Source organism: Thamnophis sirtalis, unplaced genomic scaffold (assembly GCF_051295495.1).
Source record: "Thamnophis sirtalis isolate CommonGarterSnake01/CBP01778 unplaced genomic scaffold, rThaSir2_p1.2 scaffold_4, whole genome shotgun sequence".
In the NCBI taxonomy this organism is placed as follows: domain Eukaryota; kingdom Metazoa; phylum Chordata; class Lepidosauria; order Squamata; family Natricidae; genus Thamnophis; species Thamnophis sirtalis.
In genome coordinates this window covers 55780626-55794184 of record NW_028261384.1, presented here as the reverse complement: position 1 = coordinate 55794184, position 13559 = coordinate 55780626, and the positions used below count along the sequence as shown (strand labels likewise).

The following is a 13559-nucleotide window of genomic DNA, read 5'->3' as shown; positions in this document are numbered from 1 at the left end:
GCTATACTTATAAGTCAAAGTACAGACTTTTAATTACAATTCAAAGAAAATCCTAGAGTGGTAGAAAGTTTCATATGTCTTTGATGTTGTTACTTCAGAAAATAAACTCAATGAATGTTTTAATCAAATAAAAAACAATCAAAGCAAACTCTATTATTGAAGGCCAAAAAGAATGATATGAAACATCAAAGTAAGTTGACATAAGTATAGTATATATATCAATTGACTAGAACAGGGGTGTCAAACTCAAGCCCCAGGGGCTGGATCTGGCCCGCAGGGTACTAAGATCTGGCCCACAGGGTCACCCTGGAAACAGCAAAGGACACGGTGCCTCTGCCAATGAAAATGTAGCTTGGGAGGACTGTATGTGGCCCTCCTGAGCTCTGTTTTCACTGGCAGAGGGTTGCAGGAGATCATCGCAGCTGCAAACGGAGTTCAGGAGCTCATTTTTGCTGGCAGAGTGCTCGGGCCTCAACAGGCACCCGCCAACATAAGTGATGTCAAGCTGGTCCCCCAAAGTCAAACACACCCCTGATGCAGCCCTCAACAAAATCAAGTTTGACACCTTTGGAGTAGGATGTATAAATATGAAATACTATGTAAGAAGAAATAAAATACAGAATATAAAATTACAATTATAGAATAATTAACATAAAATAATAAGTTAAAATCCTCAATTACATGTAAGATAAATAGCATATATAAAGGTACAAAACTGGACCATTTGGGGTATATAGAGGAGTGACAAATAGAAGTTATGCTCTGCCTTGAAATGTCACAAGGATGGTGTGTATGAGGAGCAGTAAAGGTGCATAGGGCTTAAAGGCACTTTTGAGCTTTCCCAACATGGGCCAAGACACAGCTGCACTAGAGTATCCTTGTAGCATCCAAAGAGACTGATGAGGGCACTGCATCTATTCTGGCCGAGGCAGAAGCCCTATGAAAGTTTGATATTGCATTAGATGATAAGTAGGAGGCTGGCCCAAACCCTTTTGGAAGAATTTCCCCAATTATAGGACACGTGAAACATATGACTAGCTTTTCTTTTTCTTTTCCCCTAATTACTTGCATTGGGATTATTCTTTTTACTATTAATATTGTTTGTTTTTGTTGTCATGAATTGCACCAGTGAGGCTAAAATCAATTCCGTTGTATTTATTTTGTACAATGACAATAAAGACTATACTATACTAGAACCTAAACTTGGAGTTTTAATTCTTTATTGTTTTTACAATAAGGGGGGGGGGAGGAAAAGAACAAAACACAAAGATAATTATAGTAAAAATACATACATCACCAAAGGAAAAAAACCATTAAATTGTTCTAAAAAAAGTACAAAAAAGCAAGGGAATAAAGCTTACCCTATTTTTCGGAGTATAAGATGCACCTTTCCCCCCTAAAAGTGGATGAAAATTTGGGTGCATCTTATACACTGAATGTACACCCACTCACTACTGGCCCCAATCCTTTGGCCTCTGCCTCCCAGCAATTTATCTCTTTGCAGGAAATGGGGCTTGGAGAGGCTTCAATAAGCTATAGCAATCCCTGAAGCCTATAACAGCTGATGATTGGGAGAAATTGAACTTGAAACTTACTGTTTGCTCCATGTGGCAAATTGCTGGGAGGCAGATTTTTTTTCTTGTGCTAATCAGGCTGTTTGCTGCAGGGAGATAAGTCAACAACTATAAATGCCTATAGAATGTTCAAATTATTAGACTTATTTTTTAAAGACTGCTTTATATTATTCTAGACAACTTAACAAAATGAAGAAGCTTTTTAAAATAAATGCTTGATCTGAAGAGGCCCCATGATATTGTTTTAAAAAGTGCTATTCTTTTAAATAGCAGAGAATAACTATACTTCCAGAAAGCACATCAATTTTAACAGCATCTGTACAAGTATAGTCTGAAATATGACACTACAAACAGTGTATATTGTCTGTACTGTTTGTTGCAAGGAGGCAAATTGCTGAGAGGCAGATATTTTTCCCTTGTTTACCTCCCCAAAATTTAGGTGCATTTTATAGTTCAGAGTGTCTTATACTCTGAAAAATAGGGTAATATAGTATTATTACAATACACAAGCACAACTCTGTATAGTTATTTAATAACCTTCCCCCTGCTCCCTTCCTCCTACCTCCCACTCAATCTCACTTCAAGACAGAGGAATGCGTGCTGGAAAAGCATGTTGGAGCAACGTGGGAGTACGCCTTCTGACCGCGAGTGCTCGGCCCGCAACTCTCCACGGTCCTCAAGGCCTGGCTTGCTAAGGAGGGGGGCAGCAGCTCTGACACCTCCACTTCCCTCCCTGGCTCCAGCTGCTCTTTCAGTTTTTGGTGTTGGCCGACGTACCGGAACCCAGAAGAGCAACAGGCGATGGCTTGCATGCCCGGAGAGATGGCTGTACACATAGATGGGTTGCAAAATTTTTTACTAACAGTTCGGTGGGCATGGCTAGGTAGGGGGCATGTGACTGAATGGGCATGGCTTCTCCCCAAACCAGAAAAAGCAGTTAAGGGCAGAGACTGCGTCACTCTTCAGTGTGAGCGAGAAAATAAAGCTCCTTTTCTCAGACAGTGTGGGGTGGAGTTTAAGCCTAACCCGGAAGGGATGGTGGCCTGGTAATTGCTGCTGCTTCTGCTTGGGGAGAGGCAGCTCAGCTGAGCTGGGCTCTCTCTCTCTCTCCTTCCTTCCTTGGGTGGATCTGATGGGAGGACTCCCTTGCCAGGCTTGAGGAGGGGTGGAGGCGGACCTGTTGACTGAAGGCGAGAGCAACCCCTGGTTGCCTCTGGGTTAGGGTGGAGAGCCACCTTGAGCCTCCCTCTCTTGGTCTCCTTGCTCCGGGAGCATCCTTCTCCAGGCAGGGGCAAAGAAGAAGAGCCACTGCCCTCCTCCTCCTTTGGCTCCTACCCAGCACTCTCTCTTCTCTCTCCCCTTCACCTCCCCACACTTGTTTCCCCATCCTGAGAGCTTGGACCATGCCTCTCTCTGCTCTGGCTGCCCTCCTTGCCGACGTCACTCCTGAGCAAATTCTTCTATCTTCAGCTGTTGTGAAGAAGCGGCAGTTCTAGGTGCATCACACCTGCTTCACCTTGTTTGCAAAGTGGCTCTCAAAGAGAACAAAGTAGACATGGCATACCCAGAGCCGCCACTTCTTCGCAATAGCTGAGGACCTCTTCCACTTGGAGCTCCAGGCAGTGGGGGTGAGCTCTCAGCACTTTGTCCACTGGCAGGAAAAAATATTGAGGGGGATCTTCGCTCACCTTCCGCCCACCACTTGGAACTCACCACCGTGGGCCCCCAGCCGTTGCTTGGAGCTCCAGATGGCTGGTGAAAGGTGAGCAAGGATCCTCCTTAGCATTTTTTCCTGCAAGTGGAAAAAGTGCTGAACTGCCCCCGCCCCACCCTCCGCTTGGAGTTCACCACCACCTGCTGCCTGGAGCTCCAAGTGGCAGGGGAGGCTGCAACGCTGGAAGCTTCAGGAGACGCTAGCAAGTGCGGAGGAGGGGCTAGGGTAGCGTGAATGTTTACCTGTGTGTAGGCAGGAGGCAGTTCTGTGGATCCACGTGGCAAAGGTGAAGCATGGGGCCACCTGCACCTTAAGGCGTTCATCCCTTCTGTGCCTGGTGTCGTGTAGCAAGACAGGTAACTGGACAGTTGATTGTTGAATGCCATTGCAAAGAGATCTAGCACTGGGGTCCCATACCTGGTCGACAGCTGTTTGAAGATGCGGCAGTTGAGGGCCCACTCCGCAGGATCGATTGTTGTGTGGCTTAACCAGTCTGCTCTGGTGTTGTTGACACCTGAGATTTATTCGGCGTGGAGGAGGAGAAGGTTGGCTTCCGCCCAGATCCCTAGGTGAAAGGCAGACTCCATGAGGAAAACTACTCTCATCCCCCCCGGCAGTTGACATGCACCTTGGCTGTTGTGTTGTCTGTCCAAATTAGCACATGTGTGTTGCTGATTGAAGATTGGAACTGAAGGAGAGGTAGATGGATGGCCCTCAACTCTAGCCAATTCATACTGTGGGAAAGGTCGGAGTCGGACAAGAGACCCTGATCTTCCAGGTGAGCGCTTCACCCCGTCAAACTTGCATCTGTCATAACTATGAGATGAGGTGGTTCCCTAAAGAGGGACTCCTGAGAGATGGCTGGGGAGATCCACCTGTCCAGAGAGTGAAGGACCTTTGGAGTCAACCTGACTTTCACTAGGGAACAGCTGCTGTTGGTCTTCTGGAATGGCGGAAGAAACCATGGGAGGCAGCGGCTGTGAAGCCGCGCCCAAGGGACGATGGAGAAGCAAGACACCATCTTCCCCAGCAGGTGAGACAGCTGGAGAAGAGGGGCCTGTTGTCTCCTCCGTACCTTGAAGGCTGAGTCCCTGAGGCTGATCTGTTGTTCCCGAGACAGGAAGACCTTCCCCTGAGCGGAGTCGATGAGGGCTCCCAAGTGCACTAAACGAGAGGTGGGAACAAGGAGGCTTTTCTCCTGATTGATGGAGAATCCTACCTACCGAAGCACCTGCAAGGTGTCCTGAAGATCCCGCAGGGCCTGGTTGCGTGACCTGGACAACAGGAGGATGTCATCCAGGTAGCAAAAGATCTGAATGGATCTTGCACATAAGTGGGCTGCTATGACTAAAAGGAGCTTGGTGAAGACCCTTGGAGCTGATGATAGCCCGAAGGGGAGTGGCCAATATTGAAAGTGATGGCCCGCATAGACAAACCGGATTCACAAATTCACAAATGTTGTTTGTGAATGGGTACATGGAGGTAAGCCTCCCTGAGGTCCACTGATGTGAGGAGATCATGTTTGCACACACTTTCTAAGATTGACAGGAGAGAGTGCATTTTGAATCTCCTGTACCTGATGAATCGATTTAAGAATTTGAGATTGAGGATTGCTCTCCAACCCCTTGAAGACTTTGGCACGATAGAGATGAGAGTAGCACCCCCATCCCACCTGGCCTGGAGGCACAGGTTGAATGGCCCGAATGAGGAGCAGATGATGGATGGCCTGCTCTACTAGGAACCTCTTTTGAGGAACTCTGGAGATGGGGCATGGGACAAAGTGGTTCGGAGGACTGGAGCGCAAGTCGAAGAGAAGGCCAAATCTGATCATGGACCTGACCCACGCATCATTAGTGATGTTGTCCCAATGATCCGTGAAGGTCCTATGGGGAGATCCTCCAGGCAGTCACTTCTTCCTCTTGTAGGATCGGTTGGTATTGTCCCTGAATGACTTTCTGGGCTGGAATCTCTGGCTGTTTCTGCCTGACCTGTTGGAAAAGGAAGGGCCCTGTCTGGGGGAAGCCTGATGTTGTGGACGGGAGCTGGAGGAACCACCGTCCTAACCCCGAAAGGGGTGCCTGCAATAAAAGGATTGACTGCAGCCCTCTTGTTTCTTAGTGGCCGGCTGCAAGACCTTCCGCTTATCCTTGGACTCTATCAATAGAGAGTCCAATGGGGCCCCAAAGAGAAGGGATAAAGAATAGGAAGAGGAGGCTAGCTTCCATTTGGCACGGGCTTCCGTCTGCCACTGCTTTAGCCAAAGCAGGTGATGGGTGGAGATGGAGGATGCTATGGCCTTAGATGCAAAACAGGCCACATCTAAGGAAACATCTACAGTGTATTCTAGGGCCGCCTTTATTTTGTTAATAGCCCTGCGAGCCCTAGAATCCCTGGCCAGAAGCCTCGCTTGGAGTTGCCTTAGCCATAAAAGAGCAGAGTGATTAAAGAATGAAGCAGAGGTACCCACCCTAATGGCACAAGCTGAGGCCTGGTGACTCTTGACCAGAGTTTGTTATATTCTCTTGTCTTTGGGGTAAAGAGCCTCCTCAGGACCTGCTGAGGCTGTGTTAGGAGAAGAAAGGCCAATTATAGGTAAGTCGATAGAAGGTACCTCTAAAGCCTTGGTGAGTTCTGGTCCCACGTTATACAGGCACTTGTCCAAGGTATTGGGGATGGGATCTGTACCTGGTGATGCCCATTAGTTATGGACCATGTCTATGAAGAGTCTGGGAGACGGAATCACCTCCTTTTCCATCTTAGGCTGGATGAAGAGGGGGTTAGTAGTGTCCACCTTGTCCACTTCTGTTCCTTGAGGTGCTTTAGGGGAAGGGTTGCCAGCAATCCTTTTGGCCTTAAAGAGGAGAGAGCGAAAGACAGCAGGTTTGAACAAACCGACAAATGCAGGTGGGTCAGGGGGAAGAGATCGTCTTCCGAGAGATCTGAATCTCTTGCGGGACGTTCCTCTGCCAAAAACCAAAGGGTGACTGAACGTGCCAGGGAGCTCATGTGATGAAGAAGCTGAGAGATTACCATCCCTGCATCTGGAACAAGAAGAAAAAGCAGACCTGCGTGTAGTAGAGTGGTTAGACCACCTATGTTTAAGGGCAGCTGCTACGCCATGTTCAATGGCCTCAGATATCATGTCTGCCATACCAGGTGAGTAAGAGCGGCGGCAGGGAGGAGGGGAAATTTCCTCCTGGTGGAGGGGCTCCTCATCCGGAGTGATGCTCCTGCCACCCTCAGATTCATCCCCACTGCAGGGGAGATCGTCTGAGCCCCTGGCATTCTCAGATTGAATGATGGATGCAGCAGGGGAGAGGTCATCCTCCGAATCAGAGGATAGGTCAGGAGGACTAGGTTGAAAAGGCATCTGGGCCTGAAATAGTTGGGATTCAGTGTGGTTGATCTTGGCCTTGCTGGGAGGAATCTGGGTGGGACTGTCCTTTGCCTGTGGCTTGGCTGCACCCCTATGTAACACCCTGGGGGCCTTGGGAGAGGGCTCCATGGGGGAGGCTTCTGGGGTAGGCCTGCATTTGCGGGTTCCAGAAGGGGTCTTGTTGGTGGGTAGAGGCACTTGTGGCTCAGGGGCAGGAGATGAGGCCATGGTCTGTACTCACAACTCCTTGAAGTGCCCCAAATGGCCACCAGAGATCTTCGCGCCAAAACAAAATGGCCACTGAGGCTACAGAGCCTATGGGCTGGGCGCCATGAGGTAGCCAAGGCCACAGAACGAGGGAGGGCATCGAAGGCCCTGCGGAGAGGCTGTGGGGGTCGAGGGGAGCAGCAGCGGTGATCCAGTGAGGCGGGAGGGCTGAGGGGCGATGGCGGGGTATAGCGGTGGTGTTGCTTCCCGGTGGCAGCAGCGGCTACTGGTGGCTCTTTTGCAGCTGCTGGAGGCTTTGGTGGCACTTGGAAGCGGCTGCGGGCTTGAAGGCACGAGGGAAAGGCCTGGAGGCCATCAGAGGCAGCAGCACTGAGCAAAACCTCCAACGGCCGTTGCTGGGAGATGCTGCTTGCAGGAGAGTCTCTGAATTGCCGGTAAGCTCAGGAGGCCTCGAAGAAGCCCTGGTGAGTCGCTCCAAGAAGCCTGGGGGCTAACTGAGAGACTTAGCTCTGAGGAGCTATCCACGAATTCCTTCCAATTTGGATGTAATTTAGGTGAAATTTAGAAAAATATCCAATTAAAGGTAATTATAATATCTACTAAAGTTGAGGAGAAAGTAGTCAGCACAGCCAGTTCGGATCAAACTGAGTCTAAAAAAGCGGGCGGACACTCCTCTGAGACGATGACAACACTTTGGTAGACTCAGTTCTATTGGTTGCTGACTGAGTTAACCCATGCATGACTGCTGTCTCCACCAACGTTGGAGAAAGCCAGGCTTTCAATGCCTACGGTTACAGATAGGAAGACAAGGCGCCTTGGGAGTGAAGCCTTTGGTGCCAAGTCCCTCTTCTGCCCCCATGAAAATCATACTTCACCCCACCCCCTCTAGTTAAATACACATAGGGCTCTAGGATTTATTTTAAATGGATAAAAAGCTCGTTATCAAAATCAGTGGAAGTGAGGATCTCTGCCCCCTGGAACCACCCAAAAATGCAAGGCACAAAGGCAGCAATGGTCTGTGGCAATCCCTGCAGCCTGGAACAGCTGATTTGGGGTATTCCACCTGCCAATCAGCTACTCCTGCTGAATCAGGCTGCAATAACATGTTGAAACTGACCAGGCCATTTGCTATTTGTTGCAAGGAGTCAGATTAATACAAATGAATGCTGGTAGGCAGAGGCAGAACTTTTTTTTCTTGTTTTACTGCTTCAAAATTAACGGTCAGTGTTACAACTACAAAGGGCATAACAGGCATAATAAAAAACATACCATATGTGTTTATATAAAAGAATTTCTTGAGGTTTGTCAGTTCTATGACCCTTCTTTTGTCCTCCTACTAAAGAATTTCTCAGGCTTACTGTCAATGGAGTTTGAGTTGGTTAAACCCTCCCCTGAATCTCAGGCTTTCTATGGGTATTTCTCAGTAAGGGGGGGTTCTCGGGCTCTCCTAAGTCAGAACTGGCAAAAACTCTCCTTTTTCTAAAGAATGGCTTGGGCTCCCCTGGGGCTCAGAGCTTTTGAGCAGAACTCTCCCACACATTTCAGAATTTATTTTTATTCCAACAGCCACACTCCTTTCAAAGCAATCTGCTCTTACTGATCTTCTCGTGAATAATCAGAAATGGAAATTGGATCTTTGCGGTCAGGTCGAAGGCAAACCTCTAGTAGGAATTTCCCTTCTCTCTCTCTCTCTCTCTCACACACACAACAAAGCAACACTCAAGGCAACATTCCCCTCCTCCCCACCAAAGAAATATTATCTACTCACCTCACAGAGTACAAGCTTCCCCACTATCTAATTCAAGCCTCTTTGGCATTCAGGATGGAATCAGGATCTGCTGGTGTCTGGCTAAGCCCATTTCACCAGTCCAAACTTGCCAGGCGTGCTCTTTGACATTGTCTGTGGCCCTTGCCAGTTTTTCCAGTCCACAAGTGGTGGTGGCAGGAAAGGAGAGGCATTTTGCTTTCAGGGATCTCCCTCTACTTGGTTCCTGGGCGCAGAGAGGGCTTAGGCGACCGTGGCCTCCTCACATTACTGAGGAGTGAAGTCATTGTGGCCTCCTCTGAGCTGCTTGCTAAGTCTCTGAGGCACCTCTTGCTTGCAGCAGGAGGAGGGCGGCATAAAGCAGCACCATCTTAAACCAAAGCTCTGAGTTACTGGGAAACAAAGTCACACTTTTCGGGCAGCTGCTTTTGGCAGGTTCCAAGTGCGGCTTTCTTTCCCAGTTACTCAGAGGCTTTGTTAGCTGCCAAAGCGAAACATCCCTCCTTTCCAGCCAATGTTGCCTGTTGGTCTGATTCCCCGATGCAATTCGTGGGATCGCTTGCCCTCATGAAAACACGGGGGCGGCGGTTTTGACATGCAAAGACAGAAAAAGTGATGCTCATTTTTGAAAAACCACATCACCTGAAATGGTGTTTTTCAGGCAGTTAGCCACTTTTTTTAGCCTCTGCCAAATCAGAGAGGAAAGCATTTTCGGCAGAAGTGCTGCAATCCCTTCCCCGAATCAAAGAACAGGGAGTACAACCGATGCTGCCACTTGAAAATGTTTTCCTCCCCGGTTTCCCGTTGCACATTGCAAAGTCATGTACCCTCCTCCTCCTTCTCTGCAGACTCACCTCTTTCATTCTGGGCTAGGAGAAGGCAACTGCCCTCTACATGGGTCATCTGGAGAAGGAGCAGGCAGAGCTGCTAGCCACCTTGCCTTAAACCTCCTATGCAGTGCCCACTTTGCCAATCAAGTCCCGACCACAACGCTTCCCTGGGCCACTTGTGGATAGGGACCAGCAGGTGGGCGGGCCTATCTTCGGATTATAAGACGCACCCAGATTTTCTTTCTCCTCTTTTTTTGGAGGAAAAGGTGTGTCATACACCGAAAATACAGTAGATTTGCAGATTTGCGTATAGCTGCAAAAAGGATGGAATACTCCTCATTAGCCTTAACAGCTTTATCTCTTTCCTTTGTTCTCACATTGACCATTTGATCCCCTGTTGTGAAGGGAACAGATCAAAGGTGAAACATATGTTTTGACAAATGTCAGGAACTTTACAAATCCCAATAACAGATTTTTTCCTTAGTTGCAGGAAATATAAACATAAGGGTCTAATGTGGCATATTTGTGTTACAATTATAAAGGGCATAACAGGCACAACATATAGGTCTTACAGCAAACAAATGCAACTACAAAATGCACCATATATCATATATACAGGTGAAACGCGAAAAATTAGAATATTGTGCAAAAGTTCATTTATTTCAGTAATGCAACTTAAAAGGTGAAACTAATATATGAGATAAGACTCATTACATGCAAAGCAAGATAGTTCCAGCTGTGATTTGTCATTATTGTGATGATTATGGTGTACAGCTCATGAAAACCCCAAATCCACCATCTCAGAAAATTAGAATATTGCATGCAATCAATAAAACAAGGATTGTACATAGAACAATATTGGACCTCTGAAAAGTATAAGCATGCACATGTACTCAGTACTTGGTTTGGGCCCCTTTTGCAGCAATTACTGCCTCAATGCGGCATGACATGGAAGCTATCAGCCTGTGGCACTGCTGAGGTGTCTATGTAATATTCTAATTTTCTGAGATTGTGGATTTGGGGTTTTCATGAGCTGTACACCATAATCATCACAATAATGACAAATCACAGCTTGAACTATCTTACTTTGCATGTAATGAGTCTTATCTCATATATTAGTTTCACCTTTTAAGTTGCATTACTGAAATAAATGAATTTTGCACAATATTCTAATTTTTTGAGTTTCACCTGTATATTGCAGGAAACAAATGTTTATAAATGCAAGTATACAAAGGCACCATTTAGTACAGTATTATTTAGTATATCCTTATTACTATTCCTCTTCACAAGTAATATGCTACACAGAATAGCTGTAATTGTATGGAGCAGCTACCAGTAAGATGGATTAAAAGGGATGACATTTGCCAGCAGCTAAATTTCATATTTGTCAGGATTAGTTAAAGCTCTTTATAAGATAAATGACTCTTATCTTTAAAGCTTGTGTTTCAGCAGCTGTTCAAAAACTATGAACAGTTTGGTGCCTTGTTACATTACACTATAGAAATGAATAATACACTATAGAGAGATAATCGACTGTGCATGCCCAAGATGGTGTCCTGTCACGTTTCAGGAGAGCTTCGGGGAGATGATTGTCCTGCTCGGGGCTTGCAGGGGGTACCCAATCCCATCGTCAGTTCCAGGTCCAACTATGAGAACTTCCTGGGACCTCGGAGATACCCTTGAGCTGCGATTTCCTGCCTTGTAGCCGGAACGTCGTGAGTGAAACAGGGTGGTTGGCGGTGAAAGAATGGAGAGCGTTGGTGGTTGCCGGCGTGGGTGTGTCGTCGTCGTCATGATGCCCGGCCTGGGGTCTCTGCAGCCGGCGTGGGTGTGGTCAATGGCGTGTGGTCAGTGGCTGCAGCAGGACACCCGGGCTGAGGTCCCTGAAGTTTCTGCTCCCCACGCCGTGGTGTTATCCAGGTTGCTCTCCCCAACTTACTTATGGATGTGATAGACTGGATTAGCGGGGAGTGGCTGAAGCAGCTGGCATTGATATTGACACCAGCGGAAGATGGCTTCGGTAGTTGGCGTGGGGGTGGTTGGAGTGGCGGGGTCCTTCGTTGTGGCCCCCTCTGGTATCGCCACCATTGCCTGGGCCACCGTACTGTGTCATTTGGCCATTTGGCCTCTCCTCTTATGACACTATGGACTGGGTCAACGGAGTGCAGCCCTGGCGATGGATATCAGTGCGGCTGGCGTGGATGGAGCTTAGCTGTTGGAGTTGTTGAAGTTGTTGGAGCAGCCACCGCTGCCGCCACTGTCCTCACTGCCGCCATCACTGGCCACTTCACCACCTCGCAATTTATCATCTGCTGCCATTTGACATCTGGCCATTACTCCTATATATTGTCCTTAACACCGACCATTACTATGATGGACATAAGCTTCCCGCTACCCCCTTGAACACTGTTGGCTGCCCCCCCCCCATGGACATGTCATCTCCTCGTTCCATCTCCCAGTGATGTCATCCCGTTTGGTTGATGCCACACTCTCCTCTATGTTATGCTGCGGCAGAACTTTACTCCCTTCAGGAACTTCCCCTTTCCCGGGGATGGCCTTCTTGCCTATCAAGATGCTTCCTTAATGGTGGATCTTGGGATCCTGAGAGGTGGCATGTGAAGAAGAGACTTCTTAGGGGTTTCTTACAGGGGTTTTTAAATCAAATTTTAGGGGGGGGATTGATTTGGATGGCTCAGACAGGCTTGGGGGGGGAGTCTGGCAGGGCACAGGCCAGAGCTAACTAATGGGTGTGGGTCGGGAGTGCTGGGAAGGGTTGGGATTCCGGGGGAGACATTAAGCCACTCCATTGGGGGTTTACCATCTCTACTGTTTGTGGAAGAGGCATATATGATGGGGGCTGAGGGCCAAATTATGTTCGGGGAACACGGCTTCGTTATTTAAGAGCGATCACACGTTCCGACCCTCATCACCCTTCTTGCACCCCCAGGTGCTCGGGATTACAGGATCCTGGTCTCTGGCTGGTGTCGCTTAATGCCAGGTCCGTGATACATAAGGCTCCCCTCATTTATGACCTTAAACAAGAGGGTAGAGCGGTCCTGGCGTGCATTACAGAGACCTGGTTGGGCCATGAGGGGGGTGTTCCCCTTAGTAAATTATGCCCATCAGGCTTCCGGGCGTTTCACCAGTCGAGAGCCCAGGACAGAGTGACGGGGGTGGTGGCGGTGGTTATTAGGGAAAGTCTCAGACCTCAGGTGGTCACTGTGCCTCAGATAGGTGAGTGTGAGTCCCTTTTTGTGAAATGGGCCCTTGGAGTCCAGGTGGGCCTTTTTGTACGTACCTGTCTCCCTGCTATGTTTCATCGGCCCTGCCGGAGCTGCTGGATGTGTTAGCCGGATTGGCAGTTGATTTCCCCAGGCTGATGAGCCTGGGGATTTCAATCTGCCTTCCATTGGCAAGACATCCGAGTCAGCTCGGGAGTTCATGGCTTCCATGATGGCTATGGACCTAACTCAGTTAATTCAAGACCCCATCCATAACAGGGGACACACGCTCGACCTGATTTTTGTCTCTGGGCAGTGGATGAATGATCTAGATTTAGGGGATATTTCTATCCAACCCTTGCCATAGTCTGATTATTTCCGCATCAGGCTTGACTTCCATACTGCTACCCCTCACCGCAGGGAGGCGGAACCAACAAGATGGTTTCGCTCCAAGCACCTGAGGGATCATGAAAGGTTCCTGATGGAGTTTGGGATTTTTCCTGGATCCCTTGCTCACAGCTCGACCAAAGCCCTAGTGGAAGCCGGGGATAGGGTGGCCACTGGGGCCTTGGATTGCATTGCGCCTTTGCGGCCTTTGACCCGGTGTCGATCCCGGGTAGCTCCGAGGAGCTCTGGGAGATGAAATGTCGGAAAAGATGCCTAGAGAGTGGTTGGAGGGCAGCTGGTCCGAATCTGATCAAACACTAGTAAGAATTCATATAAAATCCTACCTAGTGACAATAAAAACAGCGAAACGGCAACATTTTTCTGCTCTCATCATGTCTGCAGATAACTGCCCAGCTACCCAGTTTAGGGTGACCCGCTCCTTACTTAACCAAGGGACTGGGAAA

At 48.3% G+C, this 13559-nt stretch overlaps 1 pseudogene; it reads left to right on the top strand.

Annotated features, from left to right (window-relative positions):
* Nucleotides 1-6995: 6995 nt before the first annotated feature.
* Nucleotides 6996-13075, top strand: LOC148045849 (uncharacterized; annotated as a pseudogene).
* The last annotated feature ends 484 nt before the right edge of the window (nucleotides 13076-13559 follow it).